This window comes from Pagrus major, chromosome 7 (assembly GCF_040436345.1).
Source record: "Pagrus major chromosome 7, Pma_NU_1.0".
NCBI classification, from domain to species: Eukaryota; Metazoa; Chordata; class Actinopteri; order Spariformes; family Sparidae; genus Pagrus; species Pagrus major.
The window spans coordinates 11,677,433-11,694,500 of record NC_133221.1 but is presented as its reverse complement, the minus strand read 5'-3'; positions in this window follow the sequence as shown (position 1 = coordinate 11,694,500).

Sequence of the window (17,068 nt, the reverse complement as noted above, 5' to 3'; positions counted from 1 at the left end):
CAATTTTCAAGTCTGTGAGATAAGATAAGCTAAACTAAGCTTACCAAACCAGCTGCTGGCTGGTATGTATTACTGTTATATATAACGGTGGTATTGATCTTCTCATTTGACATCTCCCAGCTAGAAAGCGACAAATGCATTTGCCCCCATTGTTTAACTATAAACCAAGTAAGCATAGAATCATAAATCATGCTTTAGCATAAACACTACCAGTGAACATTTTGCAATAATGGTCAGCGTGAATATTTTGTGAAAAACAGTTCCTCCTAGAGGCAATCTATCGATTGGTCAGACAGTGATGCACTTGGTCAATTGAAGAGACACTGGTTTGATGAGCTCTCTGATTTATTTAACAACAATAACTGAGCTGAGCTCATTTGAGGTGTAACTTGTTGGCAGATTAGTCAGACCCTAGGCCAGGAAAAATCATGAGCGCTGCACACCATCAATCCAAACAGCATGCTGCTTGATTGGAACTATCGCAGTGTCTTGCTCTTGTTGCCCTAACCTCTGTGCAGCACCACAGATGGTGTCATTACACTGACTTATTCATCTGTGATCCAAAGCATGGCACCTAATCTCCAGGATCCATGTGCCATTGACCACTGAGACGTGAAGTCAGTGGTGCAAGTGTCTGGAGGTGTTTGTCTTCATCAACGGTAACACGTGTCTTTCTACTTATTGGCGAACTGTGTGCTCTGTCCATGCTTCCTCAGTTTAATCAATACGGTCAAATGCATTGACTTGTAAAGAACTGTTGCATGTTGCAGATTCAAAGAGGTCCCCTGGCCTGTGTATTGATCCAGTGGGTGATCTACTGCTCCACAGTGCTACATTATGCTGCTACTCCATGAAGAGAAAGCATTTCCATCATGTGACAATGAATTTGTGTTGACTATGGTGAAAAATAGGTGTAACCCTGACTCACTGGTTGTTTTATTTATTTATTTCTGCAAAAAACACTGTAACCCCAGTTGATCATTCTAATTGACTTCACACCTGACATTGACTGTGTTTACACCTTGATCTAAAGAAGCTGGGGATTATTGAACTGAGCACTAAAGGATAAAGCTGATGGTATTCTATACATTTATCTCTGTCAGGTGAATCCTTGAGGGGATCATGTGTTTGGCATGTGTGTGTATCTGTTCACAGCTTATCTGGCATACTGCTGGACCCATCAGTTTAATACTTCTTGTACACATTTATGACTGTATGCTCATGTACCTCTCAAGGTTGCTGTGTTTCACAGTCTTTGAAAAACCTATTTTATTTGACTGCTCTGTTTTATACTGCCATTGACTGCTGACTGAGTCTTCACTCCTCCTAACCAATGTACTTTTAGGCAAGTCTTGCCACCCTGCAGCCATCTTGGCAACGCGCCCGGGCAGTTGTTTCAGGCTTACAAGACCCGGACCCTATCTAAATGAATGGGGAGAGAGCCACAACTTCACTTTAGATGGTCACCAGGGCATAAAAACTGCATGTTCAGAATCGCCAGTCAGATCTGCTTAAAAGACACTTTGTTGACATTTCCCCCAAATAAGGTTTAAGGCCAGGGATATACATGCTTTTAACAACGTCCTTGGGTATGCATGAGTGCTGGCTCATGTTCTGCGTTTGTTTGGAGCGTCTGTTATGCATATCTTCAGAAATTTACGCTACGTGTATGCAAGATGCAATATGCACATTAAAGGAAGGAGTACTGGTGCGGTACCGGTAACACACATAGTATATAGGCAAGTATAGTATATAGTATATAGGCAAGTATTCCTACTTAGTGCAACAACACAATTGGCTGATATGTTATAGTTTAACTGTGGTAAAGCACATGATTGGCTTTCAGGGGGAAGGGGTTCAACAGCAAGTTTATCTCTAAAGCACTTTTTTCCCCACAGGTTATACTTCCACACATGCGCACAGTTTCACAACACAGACTTCTTATACGGCTCGATCCAGAGTGCTGTGCTGTGACGTTGCCAGCTCATCCCACCAGAGCACTTGAACAAATGTGAGTTTAAGTATAATAATTGAATAACCTCACCTTTCTTTGTTATCCTGTGTATTAGCATGATATCATTCTCTTCCATGCTTATTAAAAGTCCATGTGCAGCCGCACCTCATTGGTTCAAAATGTCGGAAATGTCAACTGTGCACAAGCATCAGTGCAACAACATGATTGGCTTTTATGTTTCCTGGTTTGGCTGTGATAAACCACATGATTGGCTTTTAGGGGGAAGTAGCAGGGTATGTGCCATACAACTGCGATCTCTGGCATTACAGACTTTTCCACTCAAATTGCTTAGAGTAATTTATCTTCTCTCTTGTAACATCTTTGTCTTAAGTGATCAACGACTGCTTCAGTCTGGAATCCTTTTTCCATGAGGGACAATTTATGTGGCACACACCTGGCGAGCTCTACACTCCACTGAGTGCACTCTTACACTTGTAAACTGTCCACACATGCCATGAAAAGACCAAGCAACAGTGTGTTCATCTGTCTGTAAATACTCACCTATACTGTCTGTATCTCTCAAGCCCAATCCCATTTGTTCACACCAATGTAAACCTTAAAAAATGGATCATGATTGTATACTTCTATTTTAAGAATTTCCTGAAACAGTTGTGTTTGTAGTTTAGAGCTCAATTTTTTCTCAAACAGGAGCAAATGGTGTAATTTGGGGGACTATTTTCAGCTGGAGATTTGATGTATTGGTGAGCATTTACAGAACCAGGATGGTGTATGTATGATAGACTTAAAAATAAACTACAGTGCCCATGTGCATCGTAAGGAAAGAACATGTCAGCCAGTGCAACGTGTGGCTCACTGATGTGTTTTTAATAGTTTTTGGATGGTAATGGAGTTCTGTGTCACAGAGGAATATCAGGCTACTCACACGCAGTACTTATCAGTAGGATAAATGTTTTGTTTGTTTTAGTCTTAGATTGTCATGTTTGTTAGTTTTCATATTTTTCCTTGTAATATTTATGTCCTTAATTATCAGTAAGCATTGTGTTTTCAGTATTCTTCATCCACAAGCAAAATTAATATGTTTAGCATCCAAGTTACCCGCTGCTTTGGCTGTTTTGTTGATAATTTGGCCGGATCTAACATATCGGCGGTGGGTCTTGGATGATGTCGCACATTCATTTGTTTTCCTCACTGTCCAATCATGACCCTATCAGGTGTAAAACAGGGCAATGTGTTGTAGACACACATTGTCTCGAGGGATCCAAAGCCTACTTGCTCTAACCTCAATGGCTCTCGACTTGTAGTGTTGTGAGATTCCGAGGGTTCATATTTTGACCTTCCTCATTTGAGGAATTTGACCTGATATTTTACACAGCACAGCAGCATGATGCCATTCTCCAGCCAATTCCCATCAGATGTTGTCAAGCCACCGATAAATTAATGAGAATGTATGTTCAGTGTTACAATTCCACCGCTGTTGGAAATCGTTTTTGGTTTTTTTTCCTAGTGGTTTGACACGTCTTTGCTCTTCATCTGCCTTTGTTTATGTAAGCTGATATTTTTAGAGCACAGCCATAGTACAAAGAATGGTGAGGAATATTAACAGAAATGCCTTGAAAGGTAACAAACCTAATGTTTCCATGGACATGGGGGATGCGCCAGGTTTTTTACAACGCACTAGCCCCAAACCATCCTGATCCAGAAGCCTTTGGCTGAATCCAAATTTTCACCCTCTGGAGTTGTACGTACCTTGACGTGTTCACTGTCATCACATCAAGTCTGCAAGTGTGTGAGACTGCAAGGTAAATATAAGCCACTCATAGACAGGCCTAAAGACTGCAATGATAAAATGCATTTTGAAATCGTCTGATTCTGTAAAATTACATTGTTCATATTTCACTGTTTAGGCACAATGTTGGCGGTGCTCTAGTGAGTCCACTTCTGTCAACACGGGAAAAAAACATTCATCAGTTTTGCGTGACCGTCATTAAATGCATAATCTGTTTGTTCTGTAGATTAAATGCTGTTGAAATGAAACGTTATTAATGTTATTAAGCTATGTCTCAATACCATTAAAGAAATGAAACATTTATTTGACAGGTAATAATAGATCATGATGGAATATTTCGACCCAGTTCATAAAAATGACGGACAACAAGAAGTACAATATAGGACAAAATACAATAAAATGTCATTTTCCTTTATGCTTTCTCATTCCAGTCCCACTCACCGAGAGAGCTGGGGAGCAACTCAATTGAATTTCACAGTATTGTGTTGACAATATATACTATACATTCTCATATAGTTCAAGACATGATCAAATTATACAGAGCTACTTGATGAAGTACTAAGAAATACTTTTTTACTTTACATGTCTACAGCAAAAATGACTAAAAATCAAACTTCAGCCTTGAAACCATGAAATCAACTGCCATTTTGTCATAAAAAGTAACCTTTCCAAACCTGCCCTCAGTCACTCTGATGCAATGATGCAGTCTGGAGGGACTCTCTGGTTTCCTGCCCATAGGTGGTGTCACATGACATGGCCAGCAGTAGACTTTGAGGATCCCTGACAGAAACCAAGGAATAGAAACTGTCCTTGATGGCCACAAAGTATGACCTCATCTAATGAATGTAACAAAGTCTGCTGTTGGTTTCTATATGGGCAAGTTAAAGGGATGTATCAAGTCTAAAAAATCAACAGTGAAGACTGGCTTGTTTTGTTGTTTCTGTACAAGCAGACAAGAGTAAGACAGTCTATTGACTGTGTAAATTTGATTTGGTATGTACCAAATCAATACCAGCACCATCAAGTACGCTGTCATTTGCTGCATCTAATTGGCCTCCCATTAGTGTGATTATTTTTTATAAACGAGCTGTCTGTTTTTAGTTAAGGAGATGTGTCAAAATAAAATCAATCAAACCAACGCCAGTCATTTCTTTTAATGAGGCTTCTCCATCCTTTTTAGAAAAACATGTCAAATGGAAAGAAGCACACGCCGTCGTTAAACTCCAAGCTAACTTTGTTTTCATGTGAAAAACAAATAGAGTGGAAAAGTTCCTCCACTGAGGTACTTTTTGCAGGGGCCCTGCTTAAATGCTCAAAGGATGTGCTCCCTGAGGAATATGTATGTACAAAGTGGAGGTAAATAAATAATAAAGAGATGAATGGAGGGCTAAGCAGACAGCTGATGAGGCTGATCATAGGAAGGGGGTGAGGCTGGTCCTCTCTGACGCTGTCAGCAGGGTGTGAGGGTTAGTGGTGATTAAAACTGCTTTCCTCTTACCCGTCAGCAAACAGCAGCATGCACACACACACACTGCTATCTCTGCAAACTGACTTACAAATAAACAGCTTAAGCCCCTGTGATGTGCAAAACAGATGATTTTTTTTTTCACTCATCTCAGACAGACCCATTTGACTAGCTCTGCATTTCTCTGTGTGTTTATATGCTGAAGTTGACGGCTTCTCCAAAGGGTGTAACACAGTGATAGAAAAAATATTTTCCGTGAATTATCAGATAAATGCTACGTGAAAAATAGCAGTCTCGAATGATAGCTGGAGGCGTGGTCAGCACGAACAAATACAAAGGCCGGTCTCTAATATGGGATGAGGGGAGGTTACCTTTGGCCAACAACAACAACGGCTCATGTTGTAAATTCAGTGTCTACGTTGTTCATTTCCACCACACCAATTGCATCAGTACAAAAGCAGAGCCATGCTGTACTTAGTACTTTGAGCCTGTACCTGTACCTGTTAGTACCTGTTTCACCTACGCATTGTATTAATCCCAGTTTCATTCAAGGTAGTTTGACAATGATGAGTGAGAAAGCAAAAAGTGAACAGACTGGAGCTGACTGGTGAATGAATACAGCATTTTTGACAAACCGAGAGCAGCAAACTGGTGAGTATGATCTGACTCTCGCTGTGCTGATGGAATTAGTGCTGTCTAAATGTGCATCATACTGAATTCATCCTGATAAAAGGTAAACAAGAAGGAAGCTTTTTGCTTTGTGTGTGCACTAACTGGGAAACTGGTGAATTTAAGATTAGAAGCTTGTATCTAAAACAGGCCAAAAAAAGCGTGGCTCACTCTTTCATTGTGGTAGATAAAGGGTTACAATTTGAGAATTTGAGAAGACAAGCCACTGAACTTCAACTTGGCCATTTATAAACACATGTGGCTGTTTGTGCACTGTTTTGGCTCTTGGTAGACAGCGTTTTGCATCACGTGCATCTGCGCAATATCATAGCCCATGATTTCCGAAAATATACTATGTCAACTAGTGATATCAGCACAAGAGCTGTTGAGGAATATTTAGACAATTGTTTTTGTCATGTTATAATAATCGACAGACGCTATGATTTCGCTCTGAGCGTGTCCTCGCACAGAGCGAGACTGAACACAGGAGCTCAGCTTCGTGGCTGAGACACGAACTAGGGGATGCTGCCGTTGCGGGCGGGTGCGCCTGCAGTTATGATTATTAGACTAAAACATTGAAATATGCCAATTCTGATATGTTCATATACTTAAAACGGACGGAGCAACCTAACGCAGCCAAGTCAGCTTACCGTTTTTAGGTGATATGCCATGTTTGTAGTCGAGCTGTGATATACAAACTGTTGTTTGCAAACTTTGCATTCGACTTTTTTCCATTTTCTATTTTTATAAAATGCTGCCACACTGCTGATGTCTTTGACATGGTAGAATAGGAATGAAACTGTAAATGAAACGCTTAAAAATAAATAAATATTTAACAAACCACCGGACCTAGGCCTTCTAGTACGTTCTTCAATCTGTTGTCTGTAGTGGGTTGGGCTAATCCAAAATAGTGAAAACAAGGGGGGTGTTCTGAAGACACACTGTTACCTGTGAAACAGGGGTGCTCTGAAAACACCCCCCATTAGCACTTGGTACTTTCCTCCTGATGAAGTCAAATATGCCATATGCAGGACACACAGCATTGGGATGGAGAGGACCCGCTGCGTGTTTACGCACTGCAATAGCAGCATGTAATTAACACGCCAAAAATCGACCAATCAGAATTTTGGTCAGGCCAGAACGTATCGACCAATAAATCGACCAGTCGACTAGGAGATTACAGCCCTAGTACAGTCGCAGTTTGGTTGGGTTTAGGCAAGAAAACTACTTGGTACAGAGAAAATAGAGAGATTCTCAGAAAGCTATCATGACTGACTAGCACTAGTATGTAGAACCCTCCGTTGACGTCTGGTTTCACACTGGACACAAGCAGCAGTCTCCTGTGATCGTTTAACCCGACTGTCCATCCTCAACCCTCTCCCTGTACAGATTTTTCACTTCGTGTCACTTTCTCCTTTAGAATGAGCTCTAATAATTGCAGTAGAGCTTTGGTGTTTTAATGGCGGGAAACTTCGGTGGTGGAGTGAGCATCATCCAAGCTCAGAAGGCCGCAAGGTGTATGGAGAATGTAAGAAAATGAAAGATCTTTGTTACAATAGAGGGTGTGTAATTTTCTATAAGAAAAACTGAGAGGGGGTGAGATACCAGGGAGATATTCCATCAGTCTAAGGTTAGATCCCCAAAATTAACCATCTATGGTCATGACCATGGTGTCTGTACGTATATAATGCCTATGTATAATTTATAATGCAGCTTAAGTGGGCATGAATGTCAAATAGATGTCAGAGAGGAGAGGTCACTATACTGTACGTGCTTAAAAAATAGAGTTACAGGCTTAACTAGCTTAATCTACATCCTCTATTCTTGCTGCTCAGTAGCTGTAATACCTGCAAATATGTCATCGTGCCTGTCATGATATATACTGACAGGGAGAGTTAAAGCTATATATAGAGGATCTTTAGTCAAATCAGATAGCCGGAGGCGCCTTTAAATTGACCTTTCAGCATAATGAGAACACAATGAGATGCTTGAGTGTGTTTGAATGATATTGAAAAGCTCAGCATGTAAAAAGGCAGCGACAAAGCAGGTAATATTCTCTTCAGTGAGAGCAATTTCTGAAGAAATTTAATGAAACTGTGTTTGCAGTGCTATATTAAAATATGAAAGATGAATTATCTCAACCAAAATAACAAAAACTTGGCGTACTTGATGAGAAAAAGGTAATGCTTCCAGATCACAGCATTACATTTGTTCCCCATAAAGCTATAAAGTAATTTGTAAACTGTGCAGCTGAACTAGCCTGTTGTTTATTCAATTACACAATCCCTAATCCCTAATGTGAACAGATGAAGTAGTACTCTGGGAGGAGGGCAAATACTTCGAGGGAAGACAACAGTTTGTAGAGAGTGGAAGGTGGAAACAAAGCTAAGACGGGCAGATAATGACAGAAGAAGTGGAAAGATATTGCAGAGCTGAGAGACAGATGTGTAGATAAAGGTTGGGAAACAGAGACAACAGAGGACAGATAGGAGAGACAGGTAGAGCGATGAGAAACAAAAAACAAAGATAAAGAGCTTTGATTAGGGTTTATTGCCCTCTTGCCCCCCCCCCCCCCCCCCCCCCCCCTCCATCTCCTCTTATTCCACTTCCCTCAGTTGTTGCAGGAGATGAAGACTGGGAGATATTAATTGTCCCTTGTCACATGAGAGAAATGTGCCAAGACAAAACTGCAATAAATTCCTCCTGCCATGACATCAGTGTCATCAACACCTGCCACTTCTTCTGCACATCTTTAACACGTGTCATATGCAAACTGTAGCAGTCAGCAACGCTCATTTATTTTTTTTTAACCAGGTTAATACACCCAACATTAAATATGGGATATCTAAATGAGACATACTTGCTTCTCTTTTTTTCTGCTGTATTATTCAGTTAAATGTAATTATTAGAGGATTTGCAGAGGTAAAGTAATTCCACACAAATTTGTTTTGCTTTCTAGACATTTGTGAAACAATAATCAATGCTAAGTTGTGCAAAATTAAAGGACAGACAGGTCGGACCATCATGTTTACTATATATATATGTATATATATATATATAAATGTTTCAGTAACAGCTGAACATGACAACAGAAATAAACAGGTCAGACAATTTCACATCAACGCCAGTTGTTTACCCAGAAGTGAGAAGTTTCTTGCCCGATGTCACGATGATTTGGTCTATCCACCTTATTTTTGGCCCTTGTGATACCATGCACAAATTATTTAGAAGGCACAAATCTGTACGATTTCAATTTTATTTTAAGAAATACATGTTTTATACAGGATGTCATGAAGAAGTACTACACTACCCACAATCCTAAAGGGTAACAGTGACTGAATAGTGGAGCTTGCTGGCACCATGAAAATGTTCACCACATGTGCAAACGTCATGTAAGCTAGCGAGCCAGTGCTACCACACTTGGATCGCTCACGTTATGTTTACCACAGAGCAACCATGATGTCCCTTTCTCACATGCTGCATTTTTCAGAGATGAGAAAAAGTGTCCAAAGGGGGAGGAAATCACTCCAATTCAGAGCACACACGAGTGTTTGTACCTCTGCCTTTTTTCCATTTTCCAAATACATATTTGCTCTGAATCAAATGTTTTATGGTGATAATTCATCTCCCAGTCGGTTGGCTTGATGCCCAGCTAAAAAAAAACTCTTTAAATGAGGATTTTCTGAAACATCAGTGGAGTGAATGAATGTGAAATTCACATCCAGAACCACAGCCGTTGAAAAAGTGTGCAGCCCGTGTGAAGCGTTATGACTCTTTATTGAATGAAATGAAGTACAATCCTGAAAACAAAATGGCAGGAAGAACTAGATTTAGGGCCTGGTACAGAGAAAATAGAGAGAAGCTCGGAGCGCTATCATGACTGAGTAGCACTAACATGTTCCCAGCTCAATAGCATGTCAACAGTTTGCTAGACAAAGCAGTTAAGCAATTAGCCATTACAACAACAACAACAAAAAAAGCCAGCAGTGCATATGTTATGGATAGTGCAGAAGACCTTAGTGTAGACTGTAGTGTAAAATTCATCAACTTGCCTTGTGTTTGCCACAATTAACCCACCGTAGAACAGCAGGTAATGGGATCAGAAAAAGTAATTACGTATATCCAAAGAGCAAGGCTGCTTAATTTATAAGCATGCACATATGGTAGAGCCCCACCTTCAGGGAGATATACAGTATGTATGTTTTCATTTGGAAAGAATTTAGCACAAGCTCTAATGAAATATTCACCAATCGATCCCCCTGCGGCTGCACCAAGCTCGACATATGGTCATTGTTCTGCTCCCTCCCCACTCACACTGTAGTGCTTTCCTTTGAGCTTTAAATACACTCATACAGTCGGAGGAGACACGAGGGGCACCTGCGAATCTGCTGTCTTCGGTTGTGTATATTTGTCTGTGCTCAGTTAGCCATTTCTCATCAGCAAAAGTTCAAGTAACCCCTTGAGGCGCTCCCCATAGAGCTGCTGAAGATCCGTTTCAGAGGACAATGGACTGAACCTTTTTAGCTCTCTGCTGGTTCTTTGTCTGCGGTAAGATAGCCATCATCTTTCAGTTCATTCAGAAGGTTTCAAATGGTTGAAGGACTATAGATTGAATTGGTCTTATAAATCCTTGAGCGTTTCCTTTTTTTTTTTTTTTTGGCACATTGAATTTCATTTCTTCTCTTTGTTGATATGAAGAAACCCTGTGATATCCTTAGACCAGTTTGAAATGTAATAATCGGTGATCCCATCATCTCCAGGTGACTGACCTGCCAATAAATCTAACGTTATGACTCAGTTTAAACGCTCATTTTCCTGCCTGTTTATAGTCTAATAATCCATTAAGGCAATGCTCAGAACATGAAATATTAATCATTCTGTTTACAATGCTTATCCAACTACAGTATAATGATATACTGTACAACACATTATAGTCCCCACGGGTGCTCTTCAAACTCTCCCCTTCTTTTCCCCTTGACTCCAACACTCTGGCATTTATAGCACAATCCGCTTAACAGTATACCAGCTTTCACATTTCAAATGATCGCCACAAACATGACACCTATAAACACATTTTATGATGCCGTTACATACTCATAGCTATTGTGCATGTTTGAAGCAGACTGGCCAGGCTTCATGGAGACATATCCTGACGCTGGCCAAGAGAGGTTTTAGAAAAGAGGAAATATAAAATAAAATAAAAAAGGTCCCTGTGCAGTGCCATCCTATAACTCAGCAGCATGGTGATTAGCTGGCCATGTTCCTCTTTATCTAGATTGACAGGACACATCTGTGGAGGGGACTGGGTGGCTCCGAGCAAGAGCAGACCAGGTGTGAATATTTCAGTAGATACATGAGTACATGGAACATCTGGACAGTTGGCTTGAAGAGGTGAATAAATAAAGGACTGGTGGACACTGGTGTAAATGTGCCACTCAAATATATGAGGTTAAGGTTTTCTATTAAGTTCACATGTTTCCTGATTTCTCACCAAACCACTTCAACTGTTCATGGTGTCAACATTATTCCACAAAGTGGAAAGTTGAAAGAAGCTGAACTTCCATATATGGTTCGTGCAGTGTTCGTATGCTTTGTTTAATCACAAAAGAGGCCAAAGTCTACATTTTTATGTTTATAAATGTTGTAACCGAGGGTTGCGCCTACAATTATGAGGATAATAAAACGATAATCCGGGTCTCTGTAGTCTGAACCAAGATTGCAAACTCTTATTCCGCTCACAGTTGTAGTGCATACAGACTTTTGTGCTTTTCACAATAAAAGCTCTGGACGGTATATCGATTTTATATGTCTATTTTTTTTTTTTAGAAATTAGGCTAACAAAGTGTATAATGCATACGGTTTATTCTCATTATTTCTGTTTCACAGTTGCAAAACTACCTATATTTATGTTATATTTTTGTATTTATTTATTAAGTGTTTTGTTTTTCTAGGCTACCTTTTGTTGCATTAATTATTTGAGAAGAAGAAGAAGTACACAGACTTTAGTAATCCCATTTGGGAAATTCAATTTATCTTTTTTATTAAACCACATTATGTGCAGTGAAAGTCATATATAGTTGTGCTTCGAATACAGGTTATCATTATTTCTTTGCCTCATAATTGCCAAAATTGCTACCTTTAATAACATTTTCAATTGAATTTTGTACAAGTGGACGTGTTTTGTAGGGGAAGTGGTTTGTAAAGTCTGAGAGGCTGCAGCTGGACCCTTCTCCTAAAGACCCAGTGGGAAAGGGTGCAATCAGCACTCACTCACACAGTGAATGAGTAGTTACAGGTATTTCTAAGCTCAGCTCCAATCACATGTGATGGAAACATGACACACGGGTGAGCATACTAATTCTCTGTCCCATTTCCTGCACGATGCTGTGACATTGAAGTTCTGCAGGTACAAATTGTTTTCCATTGCCTCCTTTCAAGCAGCGCTCAAACATCGTTCAGTCGGCAAAGAGTTTGAAAAAGAGATTAAAGTAGATGATAGAAGATAAGTAACCATCATAAAATTGTCCCAGGCCTACATGATGCTTTCTACTGTTCCCTTTTTGCCGGCGTGTTAAACATGACACACTAATTCTGGTGTAAAAATTGTACGAGAGAAACTACATGGAGTAAATCTTCAGTAACTTCTGCTAAACACAGTTGTCATGGTCAACGTGCGTGGTTTCATGGTAAAGGCCTATAACTGCCTTTACATTAGAATGCCTTTACTTCCTGTAAGCATACACAGGAAGTCGCAAAGTATCAGTGTTAGCTTTATGCACGTTAGCTTACTGCTGTGAACGAGTGGAACAGAAATCTGTATTTAATATGAATCGGTGATGTTTGTTTGATACCCATCCACTTAATCTTTACATTTATTTCATCTCAACAATCATGCATTGCTAGTTTACGCAGCATAAAATGAAATTATATAGTCTAGCAAGGCCTTTCTATCATCTGCACTTGTAAATTTACTTACTTAAAATCCCCAGTTGTGTGAAGGATACTTGACGCCACTTACGCAACATGCCGTATAGTATGGATAATGAATGATTTCTTATTCTGTACATCACAGCTGGTGTTCGTTTACATTTGGGTTTGTATGCCTATGATTTTGTGATGAGTGGCTGCTTATTCATTCACTCAGTGCATGAAAATTGTTATTGTGTTCCCCGTCATTGCCTCCAGCTGCTCCAGAACAACACAAACAAAGCGCTGTGTGGCCCTTCATACTCGTCCGCCTCCCTCCCTTCCTGCCTCCCTCTTCAGACACAAACATCGGCCCCTTCTGGGCAATAGATGCTGCGCTCATTCATTAACAGAGATATCAAGGCGAAAACAAGCATGACCCCAAGGAATCAGGGAAAAGAGAGAGTAAGCGAGGATGAGGTGTTTAGCTGTGGTATCCTCCTCCACCTCTTTTCTCGAGTGGTCCTAATTACCTAGTGTCTGATGTCTTTCTCATCTCGCTGTCTGTTCACAGCTACAGTGGGCTAAAGAAGTTATCTTTGTGCTGGGCTGACCATGATGCTGTGATGAAGTCTCTGCTGGCACAGTAATGCTCATTAAAGACGACACCGGAGGGACAAGCCCCCAATCCTCATCTTCTGCCCTACATTTCCCTTCTCAATTTCCCACGACCCGTCAAGGAGTGGCCTGCAGAAATTCCACAGATTCCCTCCAGCAGCACCTGTCTTCACGCCACAACCCCCGAAGCCTGTGCTTTTACAGGGAGCGTGAGACACCAACTGACAGTGCCTCACTTCCTGCTGGGGTGTTAACATGTGCTGCAGGTATTCCTATTACCCCCCTCGCCATGTAAGTTTAAGCTCTTTTAGGTCTTTGGTCATTCAGCGGATTTTGATGTCCTCTACATTGACATTTCAATTTTAAAGAATGAAAATGGTTCAGACAGTTCTTAGACCAAAGTTTTTGGATTTTGTTAGTTCTTTGGACTATTGACGTTGGCATTTTTGAAGTGTGGAAGGCAAGCACTAGGAGACGGACACAAAGGCAGGCTGGAGAGCATGATTGGATAATGACCCATGGATGGAGCTTTTAGCAGAACTCATCAAAAGCACTGCTCACAAGGCCAGCCACCATTGTGGCAAAACATTTTTTTTTCCAATATAGATTTTTTCAGATATAGTGGCCTGATTTGGTCCATCCAGAGATATTTCTCAAGATAATTTGCCAAAATCCTTTCTGTTTATTTGACTTCATTCAACAGCTTATGTGCCCTGACCTGTCTCATCCAATTAGCCTAATTGGAAGAATAATCCCCCATCTGTCAAACACAGCACTTTTTCACCTGTGGGGTCACATTGATGTTAACCCTCACCTTGGCGTAACGACACAAGAAACCACCCAGCTGAATATAAATGTAAAAAGTTCGATGCGGCACATGCCTGCCTTTTATGTGTAATAGCACTACAGAGAAGTTTGTGTCACATGGTGCGTCTCTGGGGAGAGAAAACATACCCTCTTGCCTTCTGAACCGTTTGGATGACACTGCATTGAATTCTTCTTCCTGTGTTGTATTTTCTAATACATGGGCAGCCAATAACGTGGGTGTGCCTGGCCATGAATTATAGATCTGTTGTTGGCAAAGGGTGTGTGGATATGAACTGTGCATGCCGGGGCCAGATAAGGCCAGATTTATACCTTTAGCTGCCAGGCACAGACTCGGGGAGCCAGCTCACAAATTAAATGGAAATTGAGTTTGAGGGAGCTAATAAAACAGCAGTAGCACCCTCATACAACACCATGTCCTCTTAGCATACAATGCATGCATGATGGGAAACATGGTAAAGGAGTGCCGTGGCTCTTGATCACCAATGTGACTCTTTAGTTTGCTCTTAGTTAATTCATCTATGTACGCTGCAGCTGCATGTGGTCAGAGGCAGTAGGGAAAACATTTTGTTTCATGATTAGGAGGACAAATTCTCCTGCCTGGACATTACTGCGGATTTGGCTGCCGATATTTAAAACTATTTCAAGTGATCCATTTGTTCCTGTTATAGAAAGGGCACCGTATATTAAAAGTTTTCTTCAACTCATACATAACTGTGAAAGGACATGTTTTCTCTTACTGCTCTCACTAATGTTGCTGCCACATTTTCTATAGTTTGATATATCCAAGCAAAATCCCCAAACCATCCATCTTTTAAATGTATTATTAGAGTCTAGGAGATACAAAGTCGTTGACAGGTTCTCAGTGTGCAGCCGGAGACTGAAGGGATTTGTTATTTTGCAGAGCTGGTCAGACATCAAAGGACGATACAAGCTAAGGCTTTATCAGTGATCACACTCTGTCTCCTTTTGTGTCTGACGGAGCTCATCAGGCTTTCTTCTTACTGCTTGCTCTCCATTTCATATGTGACAAGCGTTTTTTGTAAAAACCAACTAATGTCAGTACCTGCACATCATGACGCTGAAAAAGAGTGAGATTCTGCTCAATGGTCTACATGTAATCTAACATTGTACGTTTTTCATTGAATCGGAGTCTGCACCCCACATAACAAAAGTTTAATGCAGAATTCTTACATATCATATTATTATATCTGTAACGGAAATAATTAAAATTGGCACAACACATTTTATGAAGTATGAAAGGGGTTTCATGTCCTAATAATACATCTACATGTTCAAATGAGATGCCATACATTTCTATAAATTGTGACACATATCAAAGGGCCAACTTTCATATTTTTAATGAGAAAACATTCTGATATTGTTATGTAAGAACGTCACAGTAATAGTTAACCTCCCCTCTTTCTGCCTGGAAGTGTTCTGATAGCTCCAGGATTATTCTTTCTGGATGGATCCTTGCTCCACATAAACCCAACCCAGCCTTCCGTTTCCTGGACAGAGATCTGAGGGAAGTACAGGGTGCCTCTGGAGGTCTCGGCTTGGACATTTTTGTTGTTGTTGTTAATTAATTACCTCCCTGAAGTCTGACTGGGCATCCCATGCTGAAATACCACCCAATGCTGTGTGTTCTCATTTTTTTTTTTTTGCTTCACTCAGCTCTCTCTTTGCCCTCCTTTCCATGCCTGTGCATTCAAGGAGCATATCTAGCCTGGAGATGAGCTTCAGGGGACTGGGCAACACCCGTTTGGGAGTGTCATGGATAATATATTGTACCGTATCAGATTAATATACATACTTTTCGTTTTTACCTTTTGGATTTCAGCTTGGTGCTTTAATAATGAGGCGAATATCAATCACAGTCTTGCTTAAATGTTGTAAAATAGAAAAAGAATATTCAATTTAGAAGCACTAAAAACTTGAAGAGAGGTAAAAGGTCTCGTGGGGACCGGCTAAAGTAGGAAGGTTCCTATTGATTATTTATGAATGAGAACCCAAGTGTAACCTCAGTGGACCGGAGATATGAATTCAGCTGATTTAAAAGATATTATTCAGGCATCAAAATCACTGAAAATCATCACTGATCTCGATCTTTTTACAGCATTTGACAGCTCCAATGTTAATATCTGTGTTCTACACATGAAAACATCACAGCTCCAAACAACCACCATGTTTTGACAAGGTGATGGTTAACCTTATAATTACAGATGATTACTTTTGCTAAAATTACTATATTAAAGTACAACAAGCATGGGTGTTGTTATGCTTTCCATTCTTGCAAGCAACATGTTTGGTCCATTAATTTCTCTGGTTGGCTCTGATGGGCAAACATCAAGCCAATTAAAGGCTTGATGTTCACTTACAACTTCAGCAAACATGGACACCCATGTTTAAACTTCATGTACTGTAGGTAAATCTGAAACTTGTATGTTTTGTACTGTTTTTCCACTTAATTCAACTTATATTGCTCTGAATGATATGATAAATTTGGATACGATCCACTAAATCATACATCACAATTATCACTGTTTAAACCTGTGCATTTAAAGTTAAAGTTGCATGATCGTGTACTGATATCTATTCATTTAGATTTACTGTGTTCACATCCAGAGGATATCTAAATCTGAAGGAAAGATCGATCCGTCGCCTGCTCTGTTAATTAATTCCTTTCGTTCAATGAATTACTTTGCTTGTAGCAGTGAGTATTAACATGACATCAACCCTTGCTGTGACCAAGGTTGTGAATGAATTTAATCAGTGTGTCTGGAATAGCAAATGGTTACAGTTGAGTGCACCAGGTGGGTGT